Genomic DNA, 16,639 nt, shown 5'->3' with positions numbered 1-16,639 from the left:
ATTAGGTAGAAGAGACTGGAATTTGACTCAGAATACCAAATGTCAGTGATTTTTCCCATGATATATCACTAGCTCTTAAGGTTCAGGAATCAGGATACTAGGCCGGGAAAACACAACATGTTCACCAATTTCAGAGATAGTTATCATTGGATAAAATCAGGCAAGTGGTACCTAAGAATAAAGACAGGCTAAACACAATATGAAGAGAATGAACCATTTTTCTTGGCCCCTACAGAGATTCTTGCAATAATGTTTGAGTGGATGTCATTGCATTAGGAAGTGATAATGTGCCCAGAGAGCCATGGGTAGAGGCCTATTAAAGAGCCGGACACTTGAAAGTGGAGATTTGTAATTTTATTCTCACCTGGGATTTGGTATTAGTTGACAAAGTTGACAAAGCATGGAAAAAAGAGGACAGGTTTTTTTTTTTCTGTTGTTTTTAGATCCATATCTCAAATCCATCACTTTGGGAGTTATATAAGCTGTTTCCTCATCAATAAAATATCAAAAGTGAAATACTTCCTTTGCCATCCAGTTATTAGGGTTATGAGTGAAATTACCTATGTAATGAATATCCAAAACTCCATTTGCTAGTTCATCTCAGTAAAGGATCATTTCCTTTCTTACCTTTTAAAACACACAGCTAAAGGTATCAGTAGTCAAGAGAATAGATATTCTCTTTGTTCTATTTGTTGCTACTGTATTAGCCTATAATAAAAATAATATTTTTATGAATAAAGACACAATGCAGTGTTTTGTTGATTGGCTACTAGAAGCAATGCTGTCTGTTTTGATTTGTCAATGCAGACACTACTTCACTTGTTGGCAAATACCTAAATTTCAGAATCATGTCTGAAAATACGAACACTAAATTCTTTTGGGTTTTGTTTTTATGTATAGTTATTTTTTTTCCAGCTTTTTGGAGACATAATTGCCATGTAACATTGTGTAACTTTAAGGTATACAGCGTAATAATTTGATATACCAAAGTGAGTACCACAATAAGGTTAGTTAACATGTCCATCACCTCACATTGTTACCAGTTGTGTGTGTGTGTGGGGGGGGTGGTGGTGAGAACATTTAAGTTCTACTCTCTTAGCGACTTTCAAGTATACGATACAGTATTATTAACTTTAGTCACAATATTGTACATTAGATCCCCAGAACTTATTCATCTTATAAAAAGAACTTATTTTTTTATAAAGAAAGCTTGTAATCTTTGACCAATTTCACCCATTTTCCCCACCCCCTCATCCCTGGCAAACACTAATGTACTCTGTTTCTATGAATTCAGTTATTTTAGATTCCAGATGTAAGTGAGATCATACAGTATTTGTCTTCTTTGTGAAATTATTATTCAAAGAGGAAATAATTTTTTATCATGGACATTTTACAATTAATTTTGAGGCATATGTAGGCATTATTATAAAACCTAGCTGTGATTAAAAAATGGTTCAGACATGAAGAAAACTATTCAATATTATTATTTTAAAATAAAAAGTAAAAGTACTTTTGGTTTTGTATATTATGACAGGCTAAATAAAAACTTTAAAGAACCTTGTTCATTAATTTTCTCAAACATGTTTGGAAAACACCGTACTAAATAAAGATAAGCAGGCCTCGGTGTTCTCTTTAGTATTAGCATGGTGATGTATATTGAGAAGAAGAGAGTATGCCATCACTTCCCAAACTCTCTGGGTCATTCTGCTTCCATCTCCTTTCCCCAGAACACACAACTAGTCCTCTAAGGTACACAGATTGGAAAAAACATGCAAAAAGGCTCATTTTTAAAATGCTGCACACTGATGAGTTATTTTTGTACTTCTGTCTTGGAGTTTATGTCAAAGCTGAGATTGTTGAGTGGAATGATGAATTATATCATCTATACCATCCTTTTTGTCCCCGTTATGAACATGAAAAGTATATACTTGATTAAAATAAATTGGAATATCTTAATTCTGGCATTCTCTGGTTTTTGTACAATGAAACCACTTTGTGAGAAGCAGTTCAGCAGAGGGCTGGAGGGAGAGGGCCCAAGTCTTCGTGCTGGGGTCAAATGCCAGCTCCACTACCTACCAGCCAAATGAACTTGAACAAACTGGTCAGCCTTCCTAGGCCTCAGTTTCCTCAATATTAAATAAGAAAATTAATCATTTCTAGTCTTATTTGAGGATCCATTGAGTTAATACATTTGCATGGTATTTGGCACATACTAAGTGCTCAGTAAAATACATAGTTATTTTTCATAATGAAACTACAAAAACTAATACATGATCATCTTTAAGGAGAGTGTATAGCATTTTAGATTTTTCAGGTAATTAATATCTCTTGCTGCCTTAAATAATTTCAAGGTTTTATACATTGAATTTAACATGTTAAGGATAGAATCTACATTTTTATTTAAACCACTTAGGGAAATAAGTTGTTTGAAAATAAGGATCTTATTTTAGTGCTTAGTTTGCATTCTCAGAATTGAATTGAAATCTGGATGTTTGGGAAAATCTTATTTTTTAACTATCTTGATAGTTGAAAACTATCATGAGACAATACTAAGCAACATAAAAGCAATTTTCTAATGTTTTCATTAGAATAGTGACATTCTTGGAAATTCTTTCTTTCCTTGTAGTTGAATATTTTATATGTAAATTATCATATATATGTATATTGCAGAACTTAGTGGAAAGTGTTCATTGCAAAAGGTAAAGCTTTAAGAGAAGCATAGAATTATTTTAAGTGTAGATTTTGTGTTTTTATATAAAATTCTGTGGGAAAAACCCAGCTAAGGTGAGGATTCTTTGTCTGATTCTAGAACACCCAAAATGATATTATATAAATCTTCTCTTCCTATACTGTATATAGACTGACAGGGACAGAATGAAAACCAAAGCAAATATGGGGTAAAAATGATTTTTTATTACTTTAGGTATTTCTAGATATCAGATAAAAATGAGAACATTGCTAAAAATTTTACAGAACAACAGCTCTGCCTTATGGATAAAATTTTATAGTTTGATGTATGAGGCAGAAAATGTGACAAATATTATGAAGTACTACCCAGACATAATGATGGAAAGCTACTGGAAGTGTGCTAACATCAGAAAAATAGAATAAAGTTAAAGTAGAAAGAATGCAATTTTTTTGAATCTTGCCTACCCCAGAAACATGAAGTTTGGCTTTCAAAAAACGCAAACCACTAACTTTTATTTTTTAGTGACTTCTAAATGTTCCACTTTACTGCTTCACTTTGAGATTAACTTCTCAATGAATGCCTTTGCATATCTATCAAATATGAAATATAGAAAGTTCTTTAAGAATCATGATTGATTTTCCATGCTCTGTTCTACTGCAAATTACTAGATTACTGTATGATAAATTACTAATTCAGGGTTGCTACACCTATATTCTCTCTGCATTCTTTCTTCTAAGTGATAGTAGGCACTGGATTCCTTAGTCCACATGGTAGCCATTACCCTTTATTTACATTCACGTTAGTCAATTTTGTCTTTTAGAAATGCTCTAATTCAATGTGCCCTAGCCTTCATCTTTCGAGAGGTGAACACCTGACTCGGAGTCAGGCAACTGGCCTCTCTCTCCTGAGATTTTGCTCTTAGGCTGATTTATGTCAATGGTGGTTCTTTAGAAAATCAGCTTACTTTCTGGAACCTGAACCTGCCCTGATTCCTAAACCTTTCTAAGCTTGATACATCAATTACTCTTTTGACTCTATAAGAAACCTCTTTCCTTCAAGTAAATTTTGTTTTTGTTAAATTAGCTAAAGTGATTTCTGAGGCTTGCAACCATAAAAACAGTGTAAGTACCATACTTATTAGTTGAAGACGTGATATGGTATAAAACCTCATGACAGAGGCATGCAGTTGAAAGTGTCATAGTATTCTTAATACCTTTAATAAGACAAACCTCCTATTTCTATGAATAATGCTGTCATGGGATTTTATTTTGAAGGAAACTCTGTTTCACTGATTTTTCCCCCCATGTATTTCTGATGTTGAGAAGACTCCTCATGAATTAGTAAGTTAAAACAAATATTATTTATTATCGCATATATGTAGATACAATAGTTTCTACATTGATTTTACCTTTAAAAAGGGATCTTCTTTGTAACTGCTATCCACATAATATAATGTATTTCTATAAGATCTTAATTTTTCATAGACTACAGGCCAGAATATGGGCTACTGTATTTTTTTGCCATGGATATTTTTCATTAAGTTGAAGTTCTGCTGTACATATACATATATATGATATTCAACAGCTACAAGGAAAGAAAGATTTCATTTCCTCAAGAATGCCACTATTCTGGACAGTTTAATGGGAACATTAGAAAATTGCATTTATGTTGCTTAGCATTAGAAAAACTCAACTTTTATATCATTTACAAGGCATATGCATTATTTGGGTTTAATGTATTAGAGTCACCAATGAGAACCATACTTAGAACAATAATTATGTTAGAGTTTATTTCTGATTAGATATATTTGTATAAATATTCATGTTGAACAAAAATTAAAGATTAAATGAAAATATTTTTTACTCATTCAATTTGCTTTTATAATAGTAATTACCTCATAGGATTTTTATGAGTAATAAATGAGACAGTCCATGAAAAGCTCAACAGAAAATTGGAGACATCACAACCTCTGAATAAATATTAGTTGTAATATTGAAAAGTTAATATAATGATAATGATATTAATATATATTAATATATTAATTATATATATTAATATATAATAATAATATAATAATATATTAATATAATATAATGATAATATAATGATTATAATGATATAATCAACTTGACAATAAGTCTTGTCTAAACATTATTTTTTAATTTTTAATACTCTTATCAGCTGGTTGGGACAGTTTATATTTCTCACCAACACTTGCTATAATTAAACTTTTATGTTTTTATTATACTGATGGGTATGAAATTATATCTTATTGTTGCTTTAGTTTGTATTTCCCTGAGTTCTAGTGCAATTGAGCTCTGTAAATTACTTAACCACACACTTCGCCTGTATTTTTTTAATTAAAAGATGTTTATTAAGATATAATTGACATATAACATTGTATTAGTTTTAAGTATACAACATAATGATTTGATACATGTACATATTGTGAAAGATTACTATAATGTTTAGTTAACGTCCATCACCACCCATAGTTACATACCGCATCTTCTTTATCCATTCATCAGTCAGTAAATACATAAGCTGTTTCCATGTCTTGGCTATTGGCTATTGTAAATAATGTTGCAATAAATATGGTGATGTATATGTGTGTGTATTATATATATATGTATATATATATATACATATATATATAATACACACACATATACGTATAAATTTTTTTGAGGTTGTAATTTTGTTTCCTTTGCATAAATACCCAGAAGTGGAATTGCTGGATCATATGTTATTTCTATTTTTAATTTTTTGAGGAAGCACCATATTGTTTTCCATAGTGGCTACAGCAATTTATATTTCCATCAACAATGCCCAAGGGTTTTCTTTACTCCACATCCTCACCAACACTTGTTACTTTATGTCTTTTTGAAGGTAGCTATTCTAACAGTTGTGAGGTGCTATTTCATTGTGGCTCTGATTTGCATTTACATGATGGTTAGTGATGTGTTGAGTACCTTCTCATGTACCTGTTAGCTAGCTGTATGTCTTTCTTGGAAAAGTCTGTTCAGATCCTCTGCCCATTTTTAATTGTTTTTTTTTTTCTGTTGTATGACTTCTTTACATATTTGGGATATTAACCCTTATCATATATACAGTTGTATATATTCTGTCCCACTCAGTAGGTTAACTTTTTATTTTATTGATGATTTCCTTTTCTGTGCAGAAGCTTTTTAGTTTGACATAATCCCACTTGTTTATTTTTCATTTTGTTGCCTTCACTGTTGGTGTCAAATCCAAAAATTCATTGCCAAACCTATGTCAAGGAACTACCCCATATGTTTTCTTGTAAGAGTATTATGGTTTCAGGTCTTATGTTCAAGTCTTCAATCCATTTTGAGTTGATTTTTGTGTATGGTGTAAGATAGTGGTCCAGTTCCATTCTTTTGCATATGGCTGTTCAATTTTTTTCAACACCATTTGTTCAAGAGACTATCCTTTCCCCATTGTGTATTCTTGGCTCTTTTGCCATAAATTAATTGACCATATATGTATGAGTTTATTTCTGGGCTCTCTGTTCTGTCACACTGATCTGTGTGTCTGTTTTTATGCCAATACCATACTGTTTTCATTACTATAGCATTGTAATATAGTTTGAAATTGGGAGGCATAATGCCTCGTACTTTGTTCTTCTTTCTCAAGATTGTTTTGGCTATTTGGGGTCTTTTGTGGTCTCATAAAAATATTAAGATTGTTTGTTCTTTTTCTGTGAAAAATTCCATTGGAATTTTGATGGAGATGGCATTGAGTCTCTAGATTACTTTGGGTAGTATGGAAATTTTAACAATATTCTTCTAATCCATGAGCATAGAATGTCTTTCCATTTACTTGTGACTTCTTCAGTTTCTGTCATCAGTATCTTATAGTTTTCAGTGTATAGATATTTCACCTACTTTGTTATATTTTTTTCATAGGTATTCTTTTTGATGCAATTGTAATGGGATTGTTTACTTAATTCTCTTTCTGATATTTCTTATTAGTGTATAGAAATGCAACAGATCTTTGTAAATTGATTTTGTATCCTGCTACTTGACTGAATTCATTTATTAGTCTAACAGTATTTTGGAAGAATCTTTAGGGTTTTGTATATACAATATTAGGTCATCTGAAAATAGTGACAATTTACTTCCTTTCCAATTTGAATGCTTATTCCTTTTCTTGACTAATTTCTTTGCTAGGACATCTAATATTACATTGAATACAAGTGGCAAGATGAGGCATCCTTGTCTTGTTTTTGGTCTTAGAGAGAAATCTTTCAGCTTTTTATTATTGAGTATGATGTTAGCTGTAGGCTTGTCATATATGGGCTTTATTATTTTGATATGTTCCCTCTATACCCTATTGTCAATACTTTTTATCATAAATGGATGTTGAATTTTGTCAAATGTTTTTTCTGCATCTATTGAGATGATCATATGATTTTTATCCTCCATTTTATTAATGTGGTATATCATGTTAATTGATTTGCAAATATCAAATCACACTTGCAAGCCTGGAATAAATTCTACTTCATCATGGTGTATGATCTTCTTAAGGTACTGTTGAAATTGGTGTCCTAATATTTTGTTGGGAATATTTGCATCTATGTTTATCAGAAATATTGTCCTGTAATTTTCTTTTATTGTGGCATCCTTGTCTGGTTTTGGTATCAGAGGCCTTGTAAAATGAGTCGGGAAGTATTCTCTCCTCTTCTGTTTTTTGAAAGAGTCTGAGAAGAATTGGTATTAATTTTTCTTTAAATGTTTGGTAGAATTCACCAGTGAGCCATCTAGTCCTGGACTGTATTGTTGGGAGACTTTGGATTACTGATTCAATCTCCTTACTAGTAATTGTTCTGTTCCTATTTTCTATTTTCATGATTCAGTCTTGGTAGGTTGTATGTTTCCGGTAGGTTATATGTTTCTAGGAATTTATCCATTTATTCTAGGTTGTCCATTTGTTGACATATAATTGTTCATAGTGGTCTCTTATGATCCTTTGTATTTCTCTGGTATCAGTTTTATTACCTCCTCTTTCATTTGTTATTTTATTTCAGTTCTGTTTCTTTTAATCTTGGTAAGTCTAGCTAACATATGTCACTTTTGTTTATCTTTTCAAAAAACCAGTTCTTATTTTCATTGATTTTTTTCTATTGTCTTTTTGGTCTCTTGCATTTATTTCTGCTTTGATTTTTGTTATTTCTTTCTTTTTACTAAAGTTGGATTTTATTTGTCTTTATTTTTCTAGTTCCTGGAGGTGTAAAGTTAGGTTGTTTATTTGGGATCTTTCTTGTTTCTTGATGTGAGCATTTATTGCCATGAACTTTCCTCATAGAATTGCTTTTGCAGCATCCCACAAGTTTTGGTATGTGGTGTTTACATTTTCATTTGTCTCAAGGTATTTTTTGATTTCTCTTTCGATGGTTTGTTTGACCCATTGTTTGTTCAGTAGCATGTTGTTTTATCTCCACATATTTGTGAATTTTCCAGTTTTCTTCTTGTAATTGATTTCTAGTTTCATACCATTGTGGTCAGAAAAGATGGTTGATATAATTTCAGTCTTCTTAAATTTTTTTAAGACTTGTTTTGTGGCCTAACCTATTATCTATCCTGGAGAACGTTCGCTGTGTACTCGAGAAGAATGTAGAGCCTGTTGCTTTTGGATGGAATGTTCTGCATATGTCTTTAAGTCCCTCTGGGGTAAAGTATCATATAAGGCTAATGCTTTCTTACTGATTTTCTGTCTGGATAATCTAGCCATTGATAAAAGGGGTGTATTAAAGTCTCCTACCATCATTGTACTGCTATCTATTTCTCTAGGTGTTAATATTTACTTTATGTGTTTAGGTGCTCCTTTGTTGGGTGCATATATATTTACAAGTTTATATCCTCTTGTTAGATTGACCCCTTTGCCATTATATAATGATCTTCTTTTTCTCTCATTAGAGTCTTTATTTTAAAGTCTATTTTGTCTGATGTAAGCATAGGTATCTCAGCTTTCTTTTGGTTTCCATTTCCTGGGAAGATGCTTTTCCATTCCTTTACTTTCAGTTTGATCATGTGCTTCTATCTGAAGTGGGTGTCTTGTTGACAGCACATAGATAGGTCATGTTTTTTATCCATTTAGCCACTCTGTCTTTTGATTAGAGAATTTATCCCATTTACTTTTGAAGTCATTATTGATAGGTATGTCCTTATTGCTATTTTGTTCATTGTTTTCTGGCTGTTTTTCAGTTCCTCAGTTTTCTTCTCTTGCTCTCTTCCTTTGTGATTTGATGACTTTCTGTAGTGGTATGCTTATATTCCTTTCTCTTTATCTTTTGTGTATCTACTATAAGGTTCTTGCTTTGTGTTTACAGTGAGGCTTACATAAAACAACTTATATTTATAACAACCTATTTTAAGTAGATAGAAACTTAAGTTTGAATGCATTCTAAAGCTCTACATTTTCACTCCTCCTCTCCATGATTTATGTTTTGATGTCACAGTTTACTTCTGTTAAATTGCTTTATATCTTACTTTGATTAGGGTACTGTTGTTTTTCAGAATCCTCTCCTAAATATAGGAAACACTTTAGGTGGGATGCCAATGTAAATTTTAAAAAATACTTGACACATTTATCTGTGCAAATATTCTCCCGTTATTTGAATTTAATAACATCAATTATAAGGAGCTACACTGAGTAACATTACCTTTATGTTTCAAAATATAAATAAGTATGTTTTACTTTACTGGTAACGTTGACTATAATTATAAAATAAAATGAAATAACTTCATTGAGTGTTTTATATCAGGTACTCACTACGACTATCTCTATGCTGTGAACTTTATATTGATATGTATTGCAAAGAAATAGAATATTGAAGGTATCCATTATTTTCTCCTAGAGAATGTAAGACACAGTAAGATGTATATATGATGGATTTCTGCTTAGTATATTAAAATGCCTGTGGAAAATGCCACACATACATAATTCCCTTGTGCTCATGCTATGGCCTGTTCTGTTCTCAATGGAGTTGGTTTTTTAGTCTCTCTAGTCCTCAATGACATTTTTGTTTTGTAAACGACTCTTCTGTTTAGGATGTGTGCATCCTTTGTCTAGTATCTGTTGCAGTGACATTTTGGAACAACTCTATATTTTTTTAGATCAGTATTAATTATACCACACATTTTCCTTTTGCATTGGGTCTGGGATTGCTAGTGGGTATCTGAATGCATATGTATGCAAAATACACTGTTATCAAAGGAAAATAATCACCTAAGTACAGAGTTAGAGTGAGACTCTGCATAACTCTTAACATAGCATTTACAAACTCAAACATATATGAAGCATAATTGTCACCCATAATACATCTTAGATGTATATTGTCATTATTTTCCCAAACATTATAAACTATAACAATTGGACCACTCTCTTAAATAAGTATTTATCAAGCTCCTGCTTTAGAGAAGCTAAAGGTGCCTTCCCTATACCCATCCTTAAAATTTATTTCATTTAGGAGTATGTAGAAAGAGATGTTAGAATACTAATAATTTTTGTCCCCCCACTCTCATCTCCTACTACCTTCATTCTCTTATATGTTCCCCTGCTCATGCCCTCTGAGCGCAGTGGATTTCCTAGTATTTATTTAATCCATCATTCTCCTGCTCAGTCTTTGAATCACTTGCTCTCTGTGCTTAGAATGTTCTTCCACATGCTTGCTGCATTATCTCTTTTACAACTTTGTTTAAACTCCTTCTCATTGAGTCCTACTCTGACCTCTCTATTTAAAATTGCTATCTCTCCCACAAAATCCACTTTTTTCATCTCTCTTTCCTTGCTCTTATTTCTCCCACAGCACAACTTTTTAATACCTTATAAATGTTCATTGTATTTATCATTTTCTCCACTAGAATATTAACTATATGAGGGCAAGTCTTTTTTTTTTTTTCTTTTTGGATTGTTTTGTTTTTCCAGTTTTCCTCAGACCTGTACCTACCTTGCCTAGAATAGTACTTGCCAGGTAGTAGATAGTCAATATATAATTGTGAAATGAGTGAATAATTACACTTTCTATTAATTAAGTACTCAAATGTAATAAAGTTGCCTAGGACATGTCTGAAATGCCATGAATTCATAATTAGGGGGGAATTTACTATACAGTAACTTTGTTTTAAATTTGTTTTTATTGAAAAGATAATATTAAAAAGTTAAATTAGAACTTTATAATCCCACCATTTTAGTGAGCCTATGTTAACATTTGTATGTTATCTTTATCATTTACATAGTATGCTATTGCGACAACATACCATATACAATTTTATGTTATATTTTTCCACTGAGTTTTTAATTTATTTTTTTCCAGTTTTATTGAGATATATTTGACATATCTGTGTATGTTTAAGATATACAGCATAATGAGTTGACTTACATATATATATTATTAAATGATTGCCACAATAAGTTAACATCCATCATCTCATATAAACACAAAGAAAAAAATGTTTTTCTTTCCGTGTGATGAGAACTTTTAGGTTTTACTCTCTTAACAGCTTTCAAATGTACCACACAGCAGTGTCAACTATAGACATTATGTTGTACATTGCACCCTGAGTATTTATTTAGCTTATAACTGGAAGTTTGTGCCTTTTGACCACCTCTATCCAATTCCTCCTTCCTCCATCCCCACCTCCAGTAAATACAAATCTGACTTCTTTTTCTATTAGTTAGTTTGTTTCTTAGATTCTAAAGATAAGTGAGATCATACAGCATTTGTCTTTCTCTGCCTGACTTATTTCACTTAACATTATGTCTTCAAGGTCCATCCACATTGTCACAAATGGCAGGATTTCCTTCTTTTATATGGCTAAATAATATTTCATTGTTTATATATACCACAACTTCTTTATCCATTTATTCATTGATAGATACTTAAGTTATTTCCATGTCTTGGCTGTTATAAATAATGCTGCAGTGAACACGTGGGTGCCTATATCTTTTCGAGTCAGAGTTTTCATTTTCTTTGGAAAAATACCCAGAAATGGAATTGCTGGATTGTATGGTAGTTTTTTTTTAAATTTTTTGAGCAACAGTCATACTGTTTTGCTGAGTGGCTAAATCAAATTACAATCCCACCAACAGTGCCCAAGGATCCTCTTTTCCACATCCTCACCAGCATTTGTTGTTTCTTGTGTTTTTGATGGCAATCATTCTAACAGGTGTGAGGTGATGTCTCACTGTGGTTTTGATTTACATTTCCCTGATGATTAGTGATGTTGAGCACCTTTTCATGCACCAGTTGGCCGTTTGTATATCTGCTTGGAAGAAATGTCTAGTCAGTTCTTTGCCCATTTTTTAACTGGATTATTTTTTCCATTGAATTGTTTGAGTTCTTTATAGATATTTGGATATTAACCCTGTCAGATACATGATGTGCAGATATATTTTCCCCATTCCACATGTTGTCTTTTTATTTTGTTGATTGTTTTTTGTTCTGCAGAAACTTTTTAATTGATATAGTCCCACTTTATTTTTTTATTTTGTTGCTGTGCTTTAGGTATCATTGTTGTATTTATAGATTAAATGATCTATAATTTTATTACATATTTTCTTTAAAATGTTCATAATGATCTTAAGGTTATAAATATTTTACCAAGTTTCTGTAACATCATTTAATAAATCATGTTTTCTTTGATAACTTTAATTTTTTAATTTTATAAGTATAAAATAGATTCTCAAAATTCCTTTAATTTGCAATCCTTTATCATGGAGAATAAACATTTTTTATTTGCATTTCATCTAATTAGCTCAATTGTTAGTTTTTTCCCACTTAACTGTTGAAGTATTATAGTTTGATAACTTTCCTATAAATTACAGTAACAAAATAGATATATGAACACCTATTAACCCATTGATAGAAGAAATGTTTTCCTCTTCTATTGTGCTTTTTGAGTTTTATTATATTCACTCTAAGTTTTAGTTTTTATACGTTATAATCTGCCAATATTTTCCATCATAAATTTTCTGCTGTTTCAAGGTTGAGAATTTTTGTTGATTCTATTATTTGTCCCATTAAATTATATTTTATATTTCTCCTCTTATTCATGAGACTTAGTTAGGAGTATGATATAAGACAGTATTTGTCAATGCAGAGATCAAAACTATATGCTATCAGATGCATGTGGTTTGTTTATACAGATTAAAGCAGTCTCTGGTCTTGAGGTCTTGGGAAGTATGTTTTTACAAGTGCCTGAGTTGATACTGAAGAACACTTGAGAACAACTGACATAAGATGGATAGAACTCAATATTTGCCCCTAAATCACTGACTGTATTAAAATACAACTCTTTATTAAATAACATTCTACACTAACTTATATTAAAATTGTGTATAATCATGAGATATTAGGCTTTATATTTAATGGATTGCGTTCCGAGTTCTCTATTCTGCTAATTTATTTCTCTGTTTGCCTCTACAAAAGAGAAATTTTTAAATGTTTGATTTGAAAGAGTTTAATTTTAAACTTAGTTTCTGAAAGGAAAAGAGTCCAGCTGTCCCATATTTTCTTCCAAATGTCCTACAACATTGTCTTTTTATTTCTATTATATTTTGTAAACATTCTGTCAAGTTTTAAAAATGTCCTCTTAAAAATTGTCATCTTGGTGTTGTTTAAACTTATATGTTTAACTCAGGAAATAGATATATATTTTTTAATATTTAGTGTTTATGTCCAAGAGTATGATGTATGTCTATTTATTTTCAGATCTTTTGATAATTAAGGCTTTGCCCTTTTTAAAAAACCTGACCATCTTTAGTTTATATTTATGGCTTATTATGTATTATATATTATATATTATTTTTGTTATAGTACATGGAATCTCTGTTTTTATTATATCTTATTTAGAGGTATTTTCATGATGTTCAGCAATTGATCCCTTCTTTGGAATTTTATATGTAGTTCAGATTTCATACTATATGACAAGGCAGAGAAAAATAAAAATTTAGTGGTAAGAAAGAAGTTTATGTAAGTTCCTGGGTCATCCCCCACCCCCTCTTCCATATCTTTCCCACAATATCTCAATAACCTATGCAACGATGATCATCTTATTTCCATAGAAATTAAGTTTTAACATAGATTCAATCCTGCAAGCTATCCTTTCAGTCCCTCATTGCTCCTCCACTCCACTAATTTAGTAAAGGGTTGTTTCAATTGCCCATTGCAATTTTCAATCAGTACACTACTTTGGTAAATGATAGAGTATAGGATAAATTCAGTATATATGATGCTTCTTAGCCCATTGTTGTACTGCATCTTTAATAAAAGCAGTTGCGTTGATCAGGTGATATATAAGCAGGGAATCCAACCTGAAATTGTATTTTTGACTCTAGACCTATGGCTGTTGAATCTAGGCGGATGTCTGTCTATACGGGTGGTGAATATCTAAGTAGTTAATTGGTATGATGGGGGTGTTTTGAGGCTGATCTGTTTTGATGGGTGTTTGTTTTAGACGAGGCGGGGAGAGTGGTATGTTATGTCTATTGTACGTATGTACACATATAATATTGTTATGTCCTATAACCACTGACTGAATTGCACACCATGGATTGTTGCTGCTGGTAAATAACTTTCAGTTGAAGTCCGGCTACAATTTGCTTGACTGTGTTAAGGCCTTTTAAGGTCATAGCTGAGTCCAAACATCCCCCCTAAAAATTAAAAAATACCAAATGCATGAAATTGCAGTTATGTGTGAGCATGGGCTCATTAGTCCATCGAGATGTCTTATTTAAGGGGAAAGAGTGGCCGATTTTAGGTGAGATGGCCCTGAAGTGAGAACCAGATGTCTGATAAAGTTCATCAGTAGAATCCCCTACAAGTTATGGGCCCGGAGTGAGAAGAGGGACACCTGCCGAGCAGGTTGATGGTTTCACGCAGCCTGGTGATTAAGCTCGTGATCTAATGGACAGGATATGCATGTTGACTGGAATTGATTTGACTTAATGTGCTATGTACGATTAATAATCTGTATGTACTATGTAATACTAATAATAAGATATACATGCTTATAAGCATGGGGTAGATAATGTAATGCACGATTATACATATAATGTAATATGTACGTATGAGGTATATGTACTTATTAATGTGATAGTACAAGTATGCACGATGTACATAATAGTTTGTGATGAAATGGACTGTTTTGATACTGACACAGTTCTTAATAGTTTTGTAAATGTCTTATAATATATTTTCAGGGAATAGTTTAAGTAGAATTTCAGCTTTGGGCGCTGGCGGCGAAGCTTAGGGCTTCTTCCTTGAGTCTTAGGGAGGTGTGTTGTTCTCCTCTTCTGGTTTACAAGACCAGGGTAATGTGATATACTACAAAGACTCTTCATTTCAGGAAATTATTTTCAATGATGCTAGTTACTGGCATTAGCACTAGAATTAAAAGAAAGTATAAAATAGATGCGAGTTGTCCGATAATGATGAAGGGGTGTCCTCCAATCCATGTTAGTGTTAGTAGGTCTGCCACTAGCACTCAAAATAAAAACTGGCTAAGAGGTCGGAAAATTATGCTTCTCTGTTTGAATGTGTGGAGTATTGGGATAAATGCTAGAATTAGGATTGAGAGTAATAGGGCTAAGACTCCTAGTTTGTTAGGGATTGTTCGTAGAATTGCGTATGTGAATAGAAAGTACCACTCTGGTTTAATGTGTGGTGGTGTGTTGAGTGGATTTGCTGGGGTATAGTTGTCGGGGTCTCCTAGCAAGTTGGGTGAAAATAGGACTAGTATTAGTGAGGCTAGGATTACTAGTAGGGCACCCAGGATGTCTTTGATTGTGGAATAGGGGTGGAATGGAATTTTGTCTGTGTCAGATGGGATTCCTGTGGGGTTGCTGGATCCTGTTTCGTGGAGGAATAGTAGGTGGACAGTTGCAAGTGCTGTAATGATGAAGGGGAGGATAAAATGAAAAGCAAAGAATCGTGTGAGTGTTGCTTTGTTTATGGAAAAGCCGCCTCAGATCCATTCGACGAGTGGTTCCGATGTATGGGATTGCTGAGAGCAGGTTTGTAATAACTGTTGCCCCTCGGAAGGATATTTGCCCTCATGGTAGTAATAGCCTATGAATGCAATAGCTATGACTGTAAGCAGTAGAATAATTCCAATGTTTCATATTTCTTGAAAGGTATAGGACCCATAATATAGGCCACGTCCTATGTGAATGTAAAGGCAGATAAAGAATATGGACGCTCCATTTGCATGCATGTATCGAATGATTCACCCGTAGTTAATGTCTTGACAGATGTTTGCTACTGATGAGAAGGCAGTTGTTGTATCTGGTGTGTAGTGTACTGCTAGTATTAGGCCTGTTAGGATTTGTAGGATCAGGCAAATGCCTAGTAGAGAGCCAAAGTTCCATCATGATGAGATGTTTGATGGGGTTGGGAGGTCAATAAATGTATTGTTGATGATTTTTGTTAGTGGGTGAGTTTTTCGGATGTTGGTCATTGGTATTCTTACAGTTGAATGACAACGATGAGTTTTCATGTCATTGGTCATGGTTGGGACCCATGTGAGAATGATGATGACATATATTGTATTTATTTTAAGTGTTATTTTTGTGATCAGTTCTGTGGGGGGTTCTTCAAAACCTTCACCTATTTATGGGGACTTTGGGTTGATTGTGAGCGGTGGTGTTGGGTGCGGGATCGTGTTGAGCTTTGGTGGTTCATTTTTAGGTTTGATAGTGGTTTCGATTTTTTTAGGAGGAATATTAGCTGTGTTTGATTATACAACGGCTATGGCAACTGAGACGTACACTGAGGTTTGGGTTTCTAATAAGACTGTTTTGGGGGCGTTTCTTTCAGGGTTGATAATAGAGTTTTTGATGGTATTTTATATTTTAAAGGATGAGGAGGTGGAAGTTGTGTTTAAGTTCAATGGGTTGGGAGATTGAGTTATTTATGATACTGGTGAC

The 16,639-nt window shown here is 32.6% G+C and overlaps 1 pseudogene; it reads right to left on the bottom strand.

Moving 5' to 3' along the window:
* Nucleotides 1-15,051: 15,051 nt before the first annotated feature.
* LOC133092562 (cytochrome b-like) lies at nucleotides 15,052-16,170 on the bottom strand (annotated as a pseudogene).
* Nucleotides 16,171-16,639: the final 469 nt, after the last annotated feature.

The sequence above is a fragment of the Eubalaena glacialis genome, chromosome 5, assembly GCF_028564815.1.
Source record: "Eubalaena glacialis isolate mEubGla1 chromosome 5, mEubGla1.1.hap2.+ XY, whole genome shotgun sequence".
Taxonomy (NCBI): domain Eukaryota; kingdom Metazoa; phylum Chordata; class Mammalia; order Artiodactyla; family Balaenidae; genus Eubalaena; species Eubalaena glacialis.
Note: the sequence above shows the minus strand (reverse complement) of the source record. Positions and strands in the feature narration are given on the sequence as shown.